Source organism: Microcebus murinus, chromosome 14, assembly GCF_040939455.1.
Source record: "Microcebus murinus isolate Inina chromosome 14, M.murinus_Inina_mat1.0, whole genome shotgun sequence".
NCBI lineage: Eukaryota > Metazoa > Chordata > Mammalia > Primates > Cheirogaleidae > Microcebus > Microcebus murinus.
The window spans coordinates 50,618,447-50,636,415 of NC_134117.1; the positions used below are offsets into that span (position 1 = coordinate 50,618,447).

General features: G+C 34.6%; 1 non-coding gene across 1 annotated transcript; it reads left to right on the top strand.

Annotated features, from left to right (window-relative positions):
- The first annotated feature begins 17,601 nt into the window (after positions 1–17,601).
- TRNAS-UGA (transfer RNA serine (anticodon UGA)) lies at positions 17,602–17,683 on the top strand. Its single transcript has one exon. It is a non-coding gene; the product is annotated as a tRNA-Ser (tRNA).
- The last annotated feature ends 286 nt before the right edge of the window (positions 17,684–17,969 follow it).

A 17,969-nucleotide genomic window follows, 5' to 3' on the forward strand; every position in this document is an offset into this window, starting at 1 on the left:
TCCACAAAAGAATGAACTCTACTAAATTTTACTCATGCTTATAAACTGATCACCAAGCATAGTACCTAATACATAATACTCATGTGATAAATAGTTCTTAAGTAAATTGATAAATTGAGTTGGCCAAAATGTTGTACACTGCTCAGGTGGCTCAAATGTTGCACATAGACAGAACAAATCAGTATTAATAGCACTTATATGGGTAACTCATGTTAGTTTTCTTGAATTCAATAAATATGTATACAAAATCCCAAAAGTTTATACAAAATAAAAATAAAGCCCAGTCATGCTTCCTTTTATTTAATTAGTATTTTAAGTTATGATGCCTAAGAATTAAGCAAGTTCATAGATTATAAGAAAATCATGAAATGAGCTTATAATGAATACTGCACTAATATGTACTTTTCCCCACAAATTTCTGGAAATCTGTAATACTTACCACAAACACAATGATAATACAAAGACTCTACCAAAGATAACTTCCTCTGAGAGAGAGAATTTGAGTTTTAAATAAGAAAAATAAAATAAGGATCTAGAATAATGTCTTCTTAAAACATTTTTCCATAAAAATTAAAAAGTTTTAATTTTAAAGGTTAAATATAACTGTAGGAGAAAGTAGAGACAGTTTTCCATTAACATGAACTATAAATAATATAAGCATTATTAGTTACAAAAATGAAGGACTAAAACCAGAATCTCAGCGACAACACAAAGTTGGCTCTAGAGTTAAATAAACACTAATAGTACCTCTAATTGTAATAGCTAATAGTTGCTGAGGCTTTATTATGTGTCAGACACTATGCTAGAACTTTAGATTTAATATAATGCTCATATCTATAAATAATAATTTAAATATAATGTAATCTTCACATCTACGAATTAGATACTATTTCCCCCTATATTTTACAGAAGACAAAACCTAAGGTCATTCACACCTCAGCTGTGACAAAAAAAAAAAAAAAAAACCTAAGGTCAAAGGAATTAAGTTATTTGCCAAAGACACATAGCTACTAAGTGGAAAAGCAGTTTATCTGATTCCAAAGGCCCTCTATTAACCACTAAGCTCAAGTAAGCATGTGCCTCTGTGCTGAGATTAAAGGCAAGGAAAAGCTAATCCCTTCCAAAATACCTTCTTCAATTGCTAGTCTCCAAATTCCTGCCTTTACAGGCTTCAAGGTAGTACCTGAGGACTGTGAAAATACCTGACAGAAGAAGTGATTCAAAATGAAGTAGGCTGGAGAATGAGCAGTCAATGGCCAAAAAATTGAGGAGATAGGAAATTCACAAAGGAGGTGTCAAAAAGAGGAGGGATGAAATGAAAAAATGCAAATAGTACATTATTATACTTATATTGTGTTAATATTAAATATTTAAGTTATCACATATTTACTATTATATTTAAATTATTACATTTATATTGTAAATTAACTTACCTAATAAATTAACATTTTTAAGTATCCACTATTGCCTGCTTTACAGTTTTACCAAATTTGTCTACACCTCTCTAGCAATGTGAGATGATATTGGTAAATATATGCAAGAATAACATAGTAGGTGAGGAACTGTTCCTTCATCCCTCCTACTAAAAGATAACCTCCCGCAGCACAAATGTGGAAAATTAGGAGAAAGAAATTCTGAACTATTAAGCAGCCTTATTACAACACATTTTTAACAATATGGACAATGCTTATTCCATAATGTTAAGTGCAAATAGGTCAAAATTTAAAGTTGTATAAATCTATTTTCTAATATTTGTAAATATATGCATAGAAAAGAAGCTGGGAGGAAATACCAAGGAAAGATAATTTAAAAATGCAAAAAACTTTTCATTTTTTATCTTCATATCGGGATTTCTAGACCAGGCCTAATAATTTTCCAAATGCAGTTTCAGCAAAAACACAGGATGGTACCCTATCAGTGTCTAATACAATGGTTCTCAAACTTGAGCATGATTACTGCATCAGAACCACCTGGAGGGCTTGTTAAAAAGGATTGCTGGAGCTCATCCCTATAGATACTAATTCAGTAGAATCTGCATTTCTAATAAGTTCCCATGTTATGCCAATGCTACTAGTTTGGGAACCATCCTTTGAAAAACATTGGTCTAAATAATTACACTGTGTTTGTATACATATATTTAATTAACATATGTAATTAAACTTATTTTTATTATTTCATTATTTTATTTGTTACTTTCTAATTAATTTACTATCTGCAATTATTAATAATTATAGGTATGTGCTAATTTATAAAGCTCCATAGTTACCTAGATTTGTTAGGTTTGCCTGATTGCTATGTGGTATTTTATTCCACACTAAAACAGACGAAAAAAGGCTTCCTTATTAATTTCTAAATCTCACTTATAAAATAAATAAAGAGCTGTTAAGAAAAACAGGAATTTGAAGTCAGACTGATTTTTAAAGTAGAGTTTTAATTTTTTTAATATTTAAAATTTAAATTTTAAAATGAGTTTTAGAGAAAAAATATGCTTTAAAATGTTTAAAATCAGTCTCTGGCTATTTTCCTACTCCTTTTTCTCATTTTCCCCTAAAAGGTACCAGAAATTATTCTCCATGTAATTCTACCCACTTTAAGCCTGTTCAAAGGAGAATCTCCATTACAGAATGACAATGATCATCCTGCGGCATGTAACAAATGGCAGCATAATGTGCTGGTGGAAAAAAAGAAACATTTACAGATCTATTAATTTATTTGTTAAATGAACCATTTCTTGATGAGATTTTTCTACTCTCTAGCATGCATTTTCAAAGTTCTATAGCAGTACATTTCTAAATATCCCAAAACAAAGACAATGTTAATCTAATTTTTTAATATATGTCTGTACTAATTTAATTTCTATATTGTTAGATTCAAAGAACAGGACAGACAGAAAGGACATTAATACCAATTTGTGATTTTCTAATAAGAAAACTATAAATTGTGTACAACGTAGTTTTGAAGGAATTGCATGGTTAGAATATAATACATCAATTATTTCCAGAGTTACTGATATATTAAGACCAAATTTTAAAGCCAAGGTACAAGTTTATGCTCTACGAAAAGAATCAGTATCTTTGATTTAACAATCCTTCCAGGGTGATGAAAATGTTTGTATAACTAGGTAGAGGAGGTGATTGTACAACATTGTGAATATACTAAATGCCACTGAACCGTCTACTATAAAATGGTTAATTTTATGGTAAAGGTAATGTCAATTTCACCTAAATTTTTAAAAATGTATAAAAACAAACACAAATTTGCAAGACAACTTTTATAGCTTTCAAGTCGTTTTAAGATTCCTGCTCCTGACACTGTACAAGGGGAAAAATTTTTCAGAGGAAAATGTTAGATTTACATATAAGGCAAAGGGCAAATAGTCTTGAATGCTAATCCCATAAAAGCATTTCATTTGATTGGTGTTCCCCACCCACCTGGATATTCATGTACTCTCCCTTCTCTCTTGAGGGGCAGTACCAATCTGACTTCATACATGTTCTTTGTGATTCTAGGGAAAAATCTCAGAAATTTGCAAGTAAAACTTTATATATACTAGGACTAAAAAGCAGAGAGGTAAACAGGTCACTTTTAATTAAATCAGATTCAGATGGCTTGTATCTTTCAAAATAAGTACAAAGTTTAGCTCTCATGGGACCTTTCTGTGGGAGTTTTTTTTAAAAAGAATGTTAATACTTCTGGTTAAACTGTGATTAACCTTACAATTTTTTAGCCCATCACACTATCAAACACATGCAAGAACAAAGATTTTTTTAGATGTGCAAAGTTTAAAAAGAATTTTTCCCTTTCAAGTGCCCTGAGTAAGCTACTAGGGTACATGCTCCCCTAAACTAAGAGAGTAAACCGTGAAAAAGAAAGATGTGATCCAGGAAACAATAGAAGACATTACAGAGAACTGAAAGGCGATCCCAGGATGACAGGTGAACTTAAGAGCAACTGGTCCAAGTTGGAACAGGAGGATAGACGACTCTAGAAGGTATACATGGATGAATGGAAGTAAAAAAGGAAAAGAAGGAGGAAGGAAGGACAAGATATTATAAAAGGAGGGAAAGAGGGAAGAAAACCTAACAGAAATATGAGATTTATAGTTCTTTCAGAGAATCTGGTGATGAATTAATGATAATCACATAAAAATGTAGCAGAAAAAAGGAGAACAATATAATCATCAATACTTGGTAAAGCAGAAGTTGTAATAGAAAGGAAATTGTTGAGTTGACTTTATCTTCTTGATAATAAAAGCCTGTGTTACTAACTTCACCCAAGCTGAGATGCCACTCAGGGTCTAAGCACTCTTGATTTTTGATATAACTTTCTAATTAAAAATGCACTGTTTTGGGACAAAAACATAACCCTTCATTTCAGAGCTCATCAGTAATAGAATGGCCTTAAATCTTACTATTTACTTGAATAATGAGCCAACAACACAAAAATGGGCAGCAGTTTTATAATCAAGATATTCTTCTAATAGGGTATGAAATTAGATCAAGTGTATTCTAACTTACTATTTCTCTCACAACATATTAGTTTCTCATTATTTTTCCATTTTTCCATGTAACTCTACAGAAACTGAGTATTAACATTGTACAATATAACTTGCTAAGAAAATATTTAGAATTGGGTTAAAGATGGCAAATTGAGCACACCCTTAACTTCTCTCCCTCTCAAGACTCCCTGAAAACTGCAGAATTAAGATTAACAAGTCAAGCTCCTAAATGATCAGAGAACAAACACACCAAGCACAGAACAGTGTTTATGGGGAAAATGCACAGAAACAGGAATAGTAGTAGGCGCACAGCTCCCCACTGCCCATTACATAACTAAAAACATAAATGTTTAGCTATATAAAATAAGCACATGGTCAAAAAAACACCAAATGATGCAAAAGGATTGTAATGAATTAACTATATACCTGTATTACACAGCTAAACATTTAAAATTTGAATTTAAAAAGTTAATTTTTAAAGTTCAGTTTTAGAAAAGCTGAGATTAAAAAATGAAATGACCCACGTAAGTTTTCTTTGAAAAGTTGCTACTATACTTCCAGTTTATAAGATTTGATTTCACACAAAAATGTTCCAAAATTAAATTACAACAAATCTATCTGAGTGCGTCAAAGGTATTTCAAACACAAAATATCTAAAATGGACTTCTGGATTCTTCCATCCGTAGATCATACCTATATGCTACCACAGTACCTTTATTCAACATTTAGGAAAGAGGCTGGTCTTTGCTTAGAGAAGGGCACAAAGAGGACTGCTGGTGGTATGCAGGCTCTTCTATTGCTTAAGACTCACCTTCTTAGAAAATAGTTTAGCAACATTTTTCATTTCTGGAGCATGTTCCTTTGGAAATATCACACACCTTTCCCACATCACTCCAAGTATCATTTCTTCCTGCCACATTTACCTCTCTTCCTGCAAAGCATTCTAGAAAACACAACTTTCTCTATCCCATTACATAGCCAATGAGGCTTTAGTAACTCTTACAAGGGGACATTCTGAGAAGCTCCCTGGCTGTCAGAACCTAAATTTGGCTCTCCCCTTAAGTGACTAATAAACAGCAAAAGCTGCAGTCCCTATCCTTCAGAAATTTAGAATTTCCCTTTCCATGAAAAGGTTGAACCTGAGTCCTTTAGATGGAGACAGATTTTCAGAAAACATTTATCCTGACCAGGGAATTTATTTGAATGTTTCATCACAACTACACTGAATTTTTTTTCATTATGTCTAGCCTAAATTCTTATAGGTACAATTTAAGTTCTACCTTCTACATAATACCCACTTACAGACTTATGATCTTATTAAATAACCATTCTCCTGTCTCTCTTTCCACCAATCAACAAAATTCCTTTAACCATTGTTGAAATATTAACTCTACATTTTAATTCATTCAAATTAATTGCTCTAATTTTTTTTAACATGAAGCCAAAAACTGTGTGAAGATGAAGCTCCTGTGTGCAGATAAGACTAAAACATCATATTACATGTTCTGAATCTGGAATTGAGAGTTGAAGAATCTGCTGTTGTTGAGAATTCAAATCAAATATTTAAAAATTTATTGAATGCCTACTCATGCCAAGGTTCCAGTAAGGATAAATACAAAGAAATATAAGAAAGACTTATCCCATCCTGAAAAAGGGAATAATCTAGCAGAAGAAAATAATATGAAGAATTTTACCTATTACACAGAGAGATAATTAACATGAGTTAATTAATCAAAACACAAAGCTACTATTTCTTATTTAGTGTCAAAGATTCAAAAGAATGATAAAAGTGTAGGCATAAGAAAGTCAAAACTGTAGAGAAACAGATACTAGGATACTCCTAGTATAAATATAAACTGGAAAAAATTTGTGGAGCAACACGTACTAAAATCCTTTTTAAAATATGCATTTTTGATCAGAAATTATATATCTAAAGGTTTGTCCTAAGGAAATAACCAGAGAAGTATTAACGTATTTACTGGCAGCAAGCAACATGGTTTTAAGTCTAAAAAACTACAAATAATCTAAATGTCATATAACATGGAATTTTTTTACAAAAAACTTATGCTATATATAGGGACATTAAAATGATGATGTAGCTGACTATACATACATATATCAACATGGAAATATCTTTAAGATAGACTAAATGGGGGAAAAAACAGTTTTTAGAAAAGTATTCAGTGTTTCTACAAGTAACATATATCATTGTTTTTAAAGGTAGACAATGTTCCCCAGGTCTGGAAATGTAAACTTTTTTTTATTAGATCCCCATAAATAATAAAATTTATGCAGGCTCACAAGTAGTCAGGTAAGTAGAAATATAAACAAAAGGTTTTCATTTCCCAAATCTAAAAATATATATATACTTTCAGTTTTAGGTTAAAGCCCGGGGGTGGGGGGGAGGAATCTCACGTTAGCCAGACTCTATCAATTATTGCACCATCTTTTGATGCAGCAATCGTGTCAAGTTTCCCAACCTCCAAGAAACTTCAGATCTCTACCATGAGGTTGGCATGCTCACAGGTAGCCATGGTGACATTCATTACAAAAGCAAAAAATTGTATAGGACCCATGTGTTTTCATTTTTAAAATGCTGCAATAAGGATCTAAAGAAGTAAATATTTTGATATGTACTAACATGAAAACAACTCCAAAACACAAAGTTTAGAAAAAAGTAAGAATACTACATAATAATCTATTCTCCTAAAAGCTTTTCTTAATTCACATAACTGTGTGTGAATGCAATTTTTTTAAAACAGTACTTTTTTTTTAATTTTTTTGGTAAAAACGGGTGTCTCACTATATTGCCCAGGCTGGTCTCAAACTCCTGCCTCAGGCCATCCTCCCACCTCAGCCTCCCCAAGTGCTGGGATTACAGGCATGAGCCATCATGCCCAGCTATTTTGTTCTGACTCTATTTGTTTGTTTGTTTGTTTGTATGTTTGTTTGTTTTTAAATTATTATAGGTACATAATGTTTGTATATCTTTATAGGATACATGTTATGTTTTAATACAGGCATACAATGTTAATTAATCAAATCAGAGTAATTGGGGTATCCATCACCTCAGGAATTTATCACTTCTTTGTGTTAGGAACATTCCAATTCCACTCTTTTAGTAATTTTAGAGTATACCCTGACTTACTGTTGATTATAGTTACTTTGTTGTGCTATCACATATTATGCATTCTATCTATCTAATTATATTTTTGCACCCATTAACCATTCCTTCTTTACCCCCTGTCCCCTACTCCCTGCCATCCTTCCAAATCTCTAATAACCATCATTCTACTGTTTCCATGACATCAATTGTTTTTAATATTTAGCTCCCACATATAAGTGAGAACATGTGAGATTTGTCTTTCTGTGCTTCGTTTATTTCACTTAACAGGATGTTCTCTAGTTCCATCCATCTTGTTGGAAATGGCAGGATTTCATTCTATTTTTGTGGCTATATAATCTTCCATTGGGTATATGTACCACATTTTCTCTATCCATTCATCCATTGATGGACACATAGCTTGATTCCAATCTTGGCTATTGTGAATAGTGCTGCAATAAGCCTGGGAGTGCAGATATCCTTTCAATATACTGATTTTCTCTTCTTTAGGTATATACCCAGCAGTAGGATTGCTGGGTTGTATGATAGTTCTATTTTTAGTTTTTTCAGGAACCTCCATACTATTCTCCATAGTGGTTGCACTATTATACATTCCCACCAACAGTATGTGAGGGTTCTTCTTTCTCCACATCCTCACCAGCACTGGTTATTGCCTGTCTTTTTGATAAAAAGCCATTTTAACTGGGATGAGATGATACCTCACTATAGTTTTGATTCGCATTTCTCTGATGACTAATGGTGTTGAGCATTTTTTTCATATACATCTTAACTATTTGTATGTCTTAAGAAATGTCTGTTCAGATCCTTTGCCCATTTTTAAATCAGATTATTGATTTTTTCCTATTGAGTCATTGGAGCTCCTTATATATTCTATCAAATAGTTACTAATCTCTTGTCAGATGGATACTTTGCAAATATTTTCTCCAATTCTGTGGGTTGCCTCTTCACTTTGTTAATTGTTTCCTTTGCTGTGCAGAAGCCTTTTAGCTTGATGTGATCCCATTTGTTCAATTTTGCTTTGGTTGCCTGTGTTCTGCCAAGAAGTCCTTGCCCAGACCAGTGTTCTCAAGTGTTTCCTCAATGCTTTCTTTTAGCAGTTTTAGGCTTTAGATTTAAGTCTTTCATCCACTTTTATTTTTGTATATGGTGAGAGATAAGGGTTTCATTCTTCCACATAAGGATATCCAGCTTTCCCAGCACTATTTATTAAAGTGACTGTCCTTCCCCCACTGTATGTTTTCGGCACCTTTGTTGAAGATAAGTTTACTATAGATGTGTGGATTTATTTCTGGGTTCTCTATTCTGCTCTATTGGTCTATTTGTCTGTTTTTATGCTATTACCATGCTGTTTTGGTTACTACAGCTCTGTAGTATAATTTGAAGTCAGATAATGTGATTCCTCCAGTTTTGTTGTTTTTGCTTAGGATGACCTTGGCTATTCTGGATCTTTTCTGGTTCCATGTAAATTTTAGGATTATTTTTTCTATTTCTGTAAAGAATGTTATCAGTATTAGGGGATTACATTGAATCTGTAGATTGCTTTGAGTAGTATGGACATTTTTAAAATACTGATTGATTCTTCTAATCCATGAGCATTGAATATCTCTATTTCCATTTTTGTGTGTCCTCTTCAATTTCTTTCATCAATGTTTTATAGTTTTCATTATATAGAGCTTTCACTTCTTTGGTTAAGTTTATTTTTAGATATTTTATTTTATTTGTAGCTATTGCAAATGGGATTACTTTCTTCGTTTCTTATTCAGATTCTTCACTGTTGGCATACAGAAGTGCTCCTGATTTTTGTATGTTGATTTTGTATCCTGCAACTGGAAATGTAAACTTTTAATATGTCCGCCCCTCCACAAATGCACATGAATGCATGCACACGCTCACTTGGGTGATCTTTGCATTAACATATCTTGAGTCACGGAAAGAGCATACATGAAAGTAGGAAGATAATGAAACAAGAATATACAGTTTGATCCATGTAAAAAATAAAAACATTTGTACCTCCTAAATTTTTTTAAATTATAAAAAAAAGAATCTACAGTTTAGAGTGGATGTTGAAGTAGGAAGAATGGGAGATGAAATAATAGGGAAATGAAATATAATACATTAACTCAATGGGCTATTATGCAGCCATTAAAATAATAAAACCATAATGACAGAAATAGGATATGACACAATTTTAAGTTATGTTCATCAACAACAAAGAATAAAATTCTTAGCTCAAAAATGGACAAAGGACCTTAATAGACATTTCTCCAAAGAAGATATACTAATGGCCAATAATCACATGAAAAGAATTCAACATCATTAGTCATTAGGAAAATGCAAATCAAAACCACAATGAGATACCACATCACATCTACTAAGTGGATATAATAAAAAAAGAAAGTGTGGGCTAGGATATGGAGAAATTGGAACCCTCATACATTGCTGGTGGGAACGTAAAATAATGCAGCTGCTGTGGAAAATAGTTTGGCAGTTTGTTAAAAAGTTAAACAGAGAATTAACATATAACCCAACAATTCTATTCCAACATGTTACCCAAGAGAACATCTGAAAACAGATGTTCAAAGACTTGTACATAAATGTTCATATCAGCATTATTCATAATAGTCAAAATGTGGAAACAATCCAATGACAAATGTGTAAATAAAATGTGGTATACTCATGCAATGAAATATTATTCAGCCATAAAAAGAAATGAAGAAATACTTGTAACATCAATCTTCATAGCAGCATTATTCACAAAAGCCAAAAGTTAAAAGCAACGCAAGCATTCAGCATCAGATGAACAAAACATGGTATATACATGCAATGAAATAGTATTCAGCTAAAAAAGGAATGAAATTCTGATACATGCTAAACATGGATAAATCTTGAAAACATTATGCTAAATGAAATATGCCAGACACGAAGGGACAAATATTGTATGATTCCACCTATATGAGGTACATACAGAAACAGAAAGTAAAATAGAGGTTGGTAACCAGTGGCTAGGGGCACCAATGAATGTGGAGTTACTGCTCATTGAGTACAAAGTTTCTGCCTGCGATGATGGAAAAGTTCTGGAAACAAGTAGTGGTGATGGTTGCAAAACACTGTAAATGTATTTAATGTCCATGTATAGTACACTTAAAAATAGTTAAGATGATAAAGTAGGAATGTACATTTTATGTACATTTTACCAAATTTTTAAAAGACAAGTAACACAATAATTATTGTCAAAACGCTAAAAAAAAAACAGTGATATATAGTATAACATGGATAAACCTCGAAAACATTATGCTAAGAGAAAAAACCAACATAAAAAGCCACATAATGTATGATTCCATTTATATAAAATGTACAGAATAGACAAATGTATAAAGACAAAAAGCAGATTAGTGATTGGCAAGGGCTAGAAAGAGTATGGGAGGGGAATACAGAGTGATTGCTTAATAGGTACACAGTGTCCTCTTGGAGTGATGAAAATGTTGTGGAATATATAGTGGTAATGGTTACACAACATCATGAATGTCTGGGAAGCCATTGAATATTCACTTCAATGGTTAAAATGGTGAATTTTATGTTATGTGAATTTTACCTCAATAAAACAAAAGCAGAAAAATTATCACGTACTCAATTAAAACAACATAAAGAAATATATGAGTAGGGAGAAAAACTAAAAAGATATATAAAAAAATGCCTTTAAGTGGGTTGTTGGTCTTTTCCTAGTTTTCAAACTTTTTATTAACATTATAATTGTTTTCATAAAAAGAGATAATTATCATGTATTGAGTACCTACTACATATTAAGCACTATGCTAGGCATTTTTATGAATCACAAGTGTTTTCTGGCCTGCTGAGTGAACAGGAAGCAGAAAAATGGAAATGGGCAAAGGAATTTAGTCATGAGGGGGGAAAACTGAATGCTTTAGTCATCTACTACTGTGTAACAAACTAAACATGGCAGTTTGAAAGGATAAATATTTAGGAATTATCTCTGTATATTTAAAGGTATAAGCATAGTTGAGCTCTCTAAGGTCAATGTGATGGTTAATTTTATGTGTCAACTTGACTGAGCTAAGGGGATGCTGAGATAGCTGGTAAAACATTTCTGGGTGTGTTTGTGAGGGTGTCTCCAGAAGAGATAAACATTTGAGTCAGTAGACTGAATAAAGAAGAGCATCTTCACTAATATAGGTAGGCATCATCCAATCCACTGAGGGCCTGAGTAGAACAAAAAGGCAGAGGAAGGGCAAATTCTCTCTCTCTCTCTTCATGAGCTGAGATATCCATCTTTTCCTGAACTCAGACATAAGCACTCCTGGTTGTCAGGCTCTAAGACTTAGACCAAATTACACCACCTGTTTTCCTGGTTCTTCAGCTTGCAGACAGCAAACTGTGGGACCTCTCAGCCTCCATAATCACATGAGCCAATTCCTATAACAAATTTCCTCACAAATATATATATAGTATTATTATATACTATATATCTTATTATATATTATAATTTTATATTATAATATTATATATAAACAGATATTATATAATATTATATAATATGTAATTATATAATTATATATTTTATATAATTATATAATCTCCTATTGGTCCTGTTTCTCTGAAGAACTCTAATATAGTCAAAGGAAAAGACTTGGTTTTCCTTTATAATTTAATAGTACCAAAAGAGAAATAAGAATTAGAAGAGATAACTATCTTGTAAAGAGATAAAACAGTGTTATAATTATAATTCATTAAAGTTATAAGAAGTGTGGTCTGTGGATCTAGTTGTGTCCCAGGCAATCATAGCTGGATTTTTTTGTTTTTTCTTTTTTTTCTTTTTTTGAGACAGAGTCTCGCTTTGTTGCCTAGGCTAGAGTGAGTGCCATGGCATCAGCCTAGCTCACAGCAACCTCAATCTCCTGGCTCAAGCAATCCTTCTGCCTCAGCCTCCCAAGTAGCTGGGACTACAGGCATGCGCCACCATGCCCGGCTAATTTTTTTGTACATATACATATTAGTTGGCCAATTAATTTCTTTATAGTAGAGACGGGGTCTCGCTCTTGCTCAGGCTGATTTCGAACTCCTGACCTCGAGCAATCCGCCCGCCTCGGCCTCCCAGAGAGCTAGGATTACAGGCGTGAGCCACCGCGCCCGGCCTCATAGCTGGATTTTAATGCGAGCCTTAAAATTCTTAGTTTCAGTTGTCTTTATAAAAACCCCACTACCATCAATTCCATACATACAACTAGTCCGGAGAGTTTTATACGGAATCAATTCAATTCTCATAAATAACTGGGTATAAGAGTTCATTCTTCATAAACTTATTTTGCCCTTTGATACCTGATTGTGCTGAAAAATAAATTAAGATATCTTCAATAGGTTGAGATCTCTGCTATTGCAAAGTCAAAGAAAAATACTTTGAAAAACCCAAGACTAAATATTACACTGGCATCACACCCTTTAGGAAAACAAGATTCCATCCTTCTTGATTCTATTTCTTATTTATTCATTGGCCATGACATTAAGAGACTGATTAGGCAGAAAAACCCTATAAATAAGTTGCCCTGGTCCTAAGTAGGATATATCTTCAGTCTTCTTCAAACATTTATATATAAGTACCATGATGACCAAAAAGCATCCCACAATGAATTGCTTATGCTTCAAAAGTACAGTCATTTGCAATGCAGCAATTCCTTTATAATTATTTTCACTTTATTTAATCAAGTGAAAATAATTTAATAATTATTTATTAATTTAATATTATTAATTAATAATTTAATAATCAATTATTTGAAAATTAACATTAAATTTAATGATTTGATATTTAATTAATTGTTTTCACTAATTATTTTCAATAATAATCACTTTTCATGATGCCTATGCCTATTTACCAACAAAACTTCATGAAGGCTTTATTGCCATAACTTAGTAATTGTCTTTGTCCAACTTGTACTAAGTCCTGTTACATATAGTGTCCAAAATGTACACCTAGAGTTATTCTCCAATTAATGTAAAATTAAAGAATCCTAAAGGGTGACTATGCCCCTCTATTCCTTTCAAATGTAGTGTAAAACCACACAAGGCAGCTAAATTAAAATTATCAGACTCTGATCACCTCTTGTTGGTTACTACGTTTGTGTTTTGTGTGAGATTTCCACAATAATACAATTTTGCAAAGGAAAGAACAGTCTGATTGGCCTACCTTGAATTGTGTAGTAGGAAAGATTCAAAGATGGCCCCCAAGATTCCTAACCCCTGCTGTTAAACACCCTGTATAAATAATGCTCACTTGGACAGGACTTATGAATATAATGGAATAGTCACTTCCATGATTGCATTATATTATATAAAACTGCATTATAGCAGACTAGACAGAAATTCTCCTGCTGGCCTTGAAGAAGCAAAACACCATGTTGTAGAAGGAACAGTGGGCAGACTCTAGGAGATGAAAATGCCGCCTCCCCAATCCCCACTGACAACCAGCAAGTCCTACAACCACAGGAGCTGAATTCTGTCAATAACTGGTGATCTTAGAAGAAAATCCTAAATCTCAGGTGAGATTACAGGCCCAGTTACCACCTTAAGACCTGATAAGGCCCTGAGCAAAGGACTCAGTCAACACATAACCACATTTCTTGCCTACAGAAACTGTAACCTAATAAATTTGTGTTGTTTGAAGCCACTAAGTTTATGGTAATTTCTTATGCAGCAATAAAAATTCACATGCCCACTCCTCAGATACCTTGATTAATAGCCAAAGTAAGGTTTCATCCAATAGAGAAAGGGTGGTCCTCCTTAAGCACAATTGGGGTGTCATTATCAGTTTGAAGGATGGATGCTGGAATAAAGAAGAAAAAGATTATCTACATATTTAGTATCTGACATTTCATACATGCCTTCAACACTCAACTCACAACTCTCCCCTACTATGGGCTTTGTCTGCTACCATATATACATATTGATCACTGTGCCAGAGACTAACAAAGAATACATGAGGGCAACAAAAATCAATGAGAACACTAAGTTAATATTACAAGTTATAGTCCTGAATCTGCCACTACAGTCATGCATCACTTAACAACAGGGATACATTCTGAGAAATGCATCATTAGGTGACTTGCTTATTCTGCAAACATCATAGAGCATACTTACACAAACCTAGATGGTACAGCCTACTATGCACCTACTAGGGTGGGAACCTGCAGCCTACTGAATTCAAGATTGTTATTTTTAAGTATCAAAGGAGGCAAAAAAAGCTTCATCTTTCTCTGCTGCACCCCTTTTAATAAAAGGATTTGTTCTATAAAATTTGGATTCAGTCAAAGGGCTGCACTTAAGGACCTAGAAGGCCACATGGGGACTTAAGGCCACAGGTAGCTGCTACAAACCTATACAGCATGTTATTGGACTTACTGTAGGCAACTGTAACATAATGCTAGGTAATCGTGCATCTAAACATATCTAAACAAAGAAAGGTACAGTAAAAATACAGTATTATAGTTTAATGGGACCACTGTTGTATATGTGGCACATGATTCTAGTTATGTGAACTTGGGCAAGCCACCCATGGACCACATTTTCCTGTCTGTAAATGAAGGTACTGGACTATGTTAATGTTTCTTCCAACAATAAACTTCTGTGATTTTATAAAATGCTCCAAAGTACCTCAAAAAATAATTCAAAATAAATTATTGATTTGCTATAAAAGAACAAAGAAATGCTATCCTGCTCCCAGTCACATGTCCTGTCCCTCCCAACATCCTGCCTCTGAACGTGGCACCAAGAAAGGTTTTTCTCAGAAAGCCACAAGATATTTGCCTTCCACACTCAAATTAGCTTAATGAAAACCACCACATAAAAAACCAGAAACTGGAGGTGGCCAGGAGGAATGATGCCATCAGAATCATCAGGGAACCTTTACAAACTAAAATTTGCATGGTTGTAAACCAATGTTTTATGTTATTGTCATGAATCAGGAACATATGTATTTTACTTCTTTTTCCCCAACTTGCCACTCATTGCATTAAGTGATAATGCTAAAGACCTAATGTTGGAGCAAAAAAAACATATTTGGAAACTCACATTTTTGGGGTCAGGGGAATTTATAATAATTTTCATCTCTTGGCTCATTTTAACAATATAATCCATCAGCATAAAAAAGGTCACTTCACTTTTTTAAAAGCCCACATTCACTCAAACAAGCCGAAAATTAAACGTTAAATATAGATATTTAACTTTTTAAATGTTGCAAAGATACTTTAAGCACAATATTCTCGCCAAATACACATTGCCTTTATAAGAGTCTTTTCCTCTGCAGTCCTGCTTTCCCCTCCAAAAAAATAAAAACCTTCAGACTAAAAATGTTGATTGAACAATTTTAACCATAATGAATTCCTATAACTGTCAAGGTTTTAAGCAAGTGAAGAGAATTCTTAAAGGGGAACGGGGAGGTTAAGGAAGAAAAAGAGCTTTCAGTAAATATTATCACCGTTCAATTGCACAGAACGAAAAAAAGGACTTCAAGATGAAGACACAACTAAAAACTGGTTAAGATTAAATTCTAGAGTGCATGTAGAATCCAGAACACAATAAAAAGGCAAAAATGTATTTCTTCTTGAACAGTGTCATTTGGAAAAAGTGCAAGTGAAACTCATGTATATGATAAAATTTATGCCAGGGAATGTTGAGAATAATTTTGTTCCCATGCACATGCACAGAGAAAATGGGACCACTCCTGTAGCTGTGCCAAATTAAAAAGCAAAAAAAAAAAAAAAAAAAAGATAAAATTCCTAATAAACAAAAATTTCAAATTAGACAAAACGTATTCTCACAGTTCTCCAGTATCCTGCTCCCCTTCCACAATTAAAAGTGTATAGTAGACACTTAGCGTAATTTAGTTAAGAGAAATAGTACGGGAAAGTCTCAAGAAAATGTGCACACCTATCAAATGAGGCCACTTAACATAGCGACTTCCAAAGGTCAAGGATTTGCCTTCATGCCTTATAAAATGTGCCGTTATGAGAAGGACGGTGACGTTTCCATGAGCGCTATCAGAAACTTAAAAACTAGTAAAAGGCCTTCTGTTATTTCCCTCAAATTGTCCACCTAGAGACTGGAAGCGACGCCACAGCCGCGGGTAGGCGCTGCGGGTGAGCTGCGGAGTCAGCGGCGCCAACCCGCGGGCGCCTCCCCGGGCCTGTTCTCTGAGGTGGGCGGCGACGCGCAGACCTCGGTCCTGGGAGCTTTAACGGAATAACGCGAGGAAACCACCTAGGGCAGTAGCCACACTGAACAAGGAAGGAAACTCATGGCATTTAAAGGTAATGAATGCAGACCTAATGCGCAAAACCTGCTTCTCAAACCACGTCCACGGGTTTCCATGCCTAAGATAGCTGAGACCCATTTGGGGCCTGATCTGCCCCCAGCTGAGCTCGGCAGTGAGTGGGATCACTGGGCAGAGGAAAATGGGGGAGAGTTGCTTGGGCAAAAGGCGGAGATAGACGAGCCCACGGGGAGCATCCCAACTTCTCCCACTTCCCGCCTCATTCCGCGGAAGAGTTCTGTAGGCGACCCTGCCTCGGCGGGAAGCGCTGAGGGAAACGCTTCTCTCGCAGAAATGCGGAAGTTTTCGGGAGCGCGGGCCCGCAGCACGGAACAGGACAGATCTTTTGTTTCACAGCTCTCTCGTAGACATAATAAAACAGCGGGAGAGCAAAAACCAGATCAGTGACCAGAAGCCAAGCGAGGTTACGATTTTCAGAACGCAGCGAAATGAAGGGTTTCTAAGATCTGAATGTACCCTAACTTAAGGTGATTTCTATTATTTTTTCGCGTCCACGCTGTAGTTCCCGCAACCCGAGCCCTCAGCCTCGGCCTCTTCTCAGCGGAGCTCAAGGGAGGTTTACAGGCCCCGCCTATTCGCGGGCCTGGCGCGAGCGCAGTGGCTGTTACACTAAAGTGTCTCCGCCTTCGTGTCTTCTCCATGGCAGCGATGGCCGAGTGGTTAAGGCGTTGGACTTGAAATCCAATGGGGTCTCCCCGCGCAGGTTCGAACCCTGCTCGCTGCGGAAGCGGGTGCTTCTCTTTTTCTTCTTTTAACAGCCACCCTCAATGGAAAAGGAAAATCCTTATTCTTCCTCTTTTATTTCCCGTACTTGCCAGCTGAATGGCGCGACCACGGAGAGGTTTAATATACCAAAGAAAAACCAATAACTGTCAGTACTGCAAACATAAACTGTTTACATCTAGGGAAAAGCCTTTCTCTAGCCTAAAAGGCAAGGGAACAGTTTTAGAGTCTTTGTGCTCAACGTGAAGAGCACGTTGGCAAAATAGATATAAAATGAATATAAATAC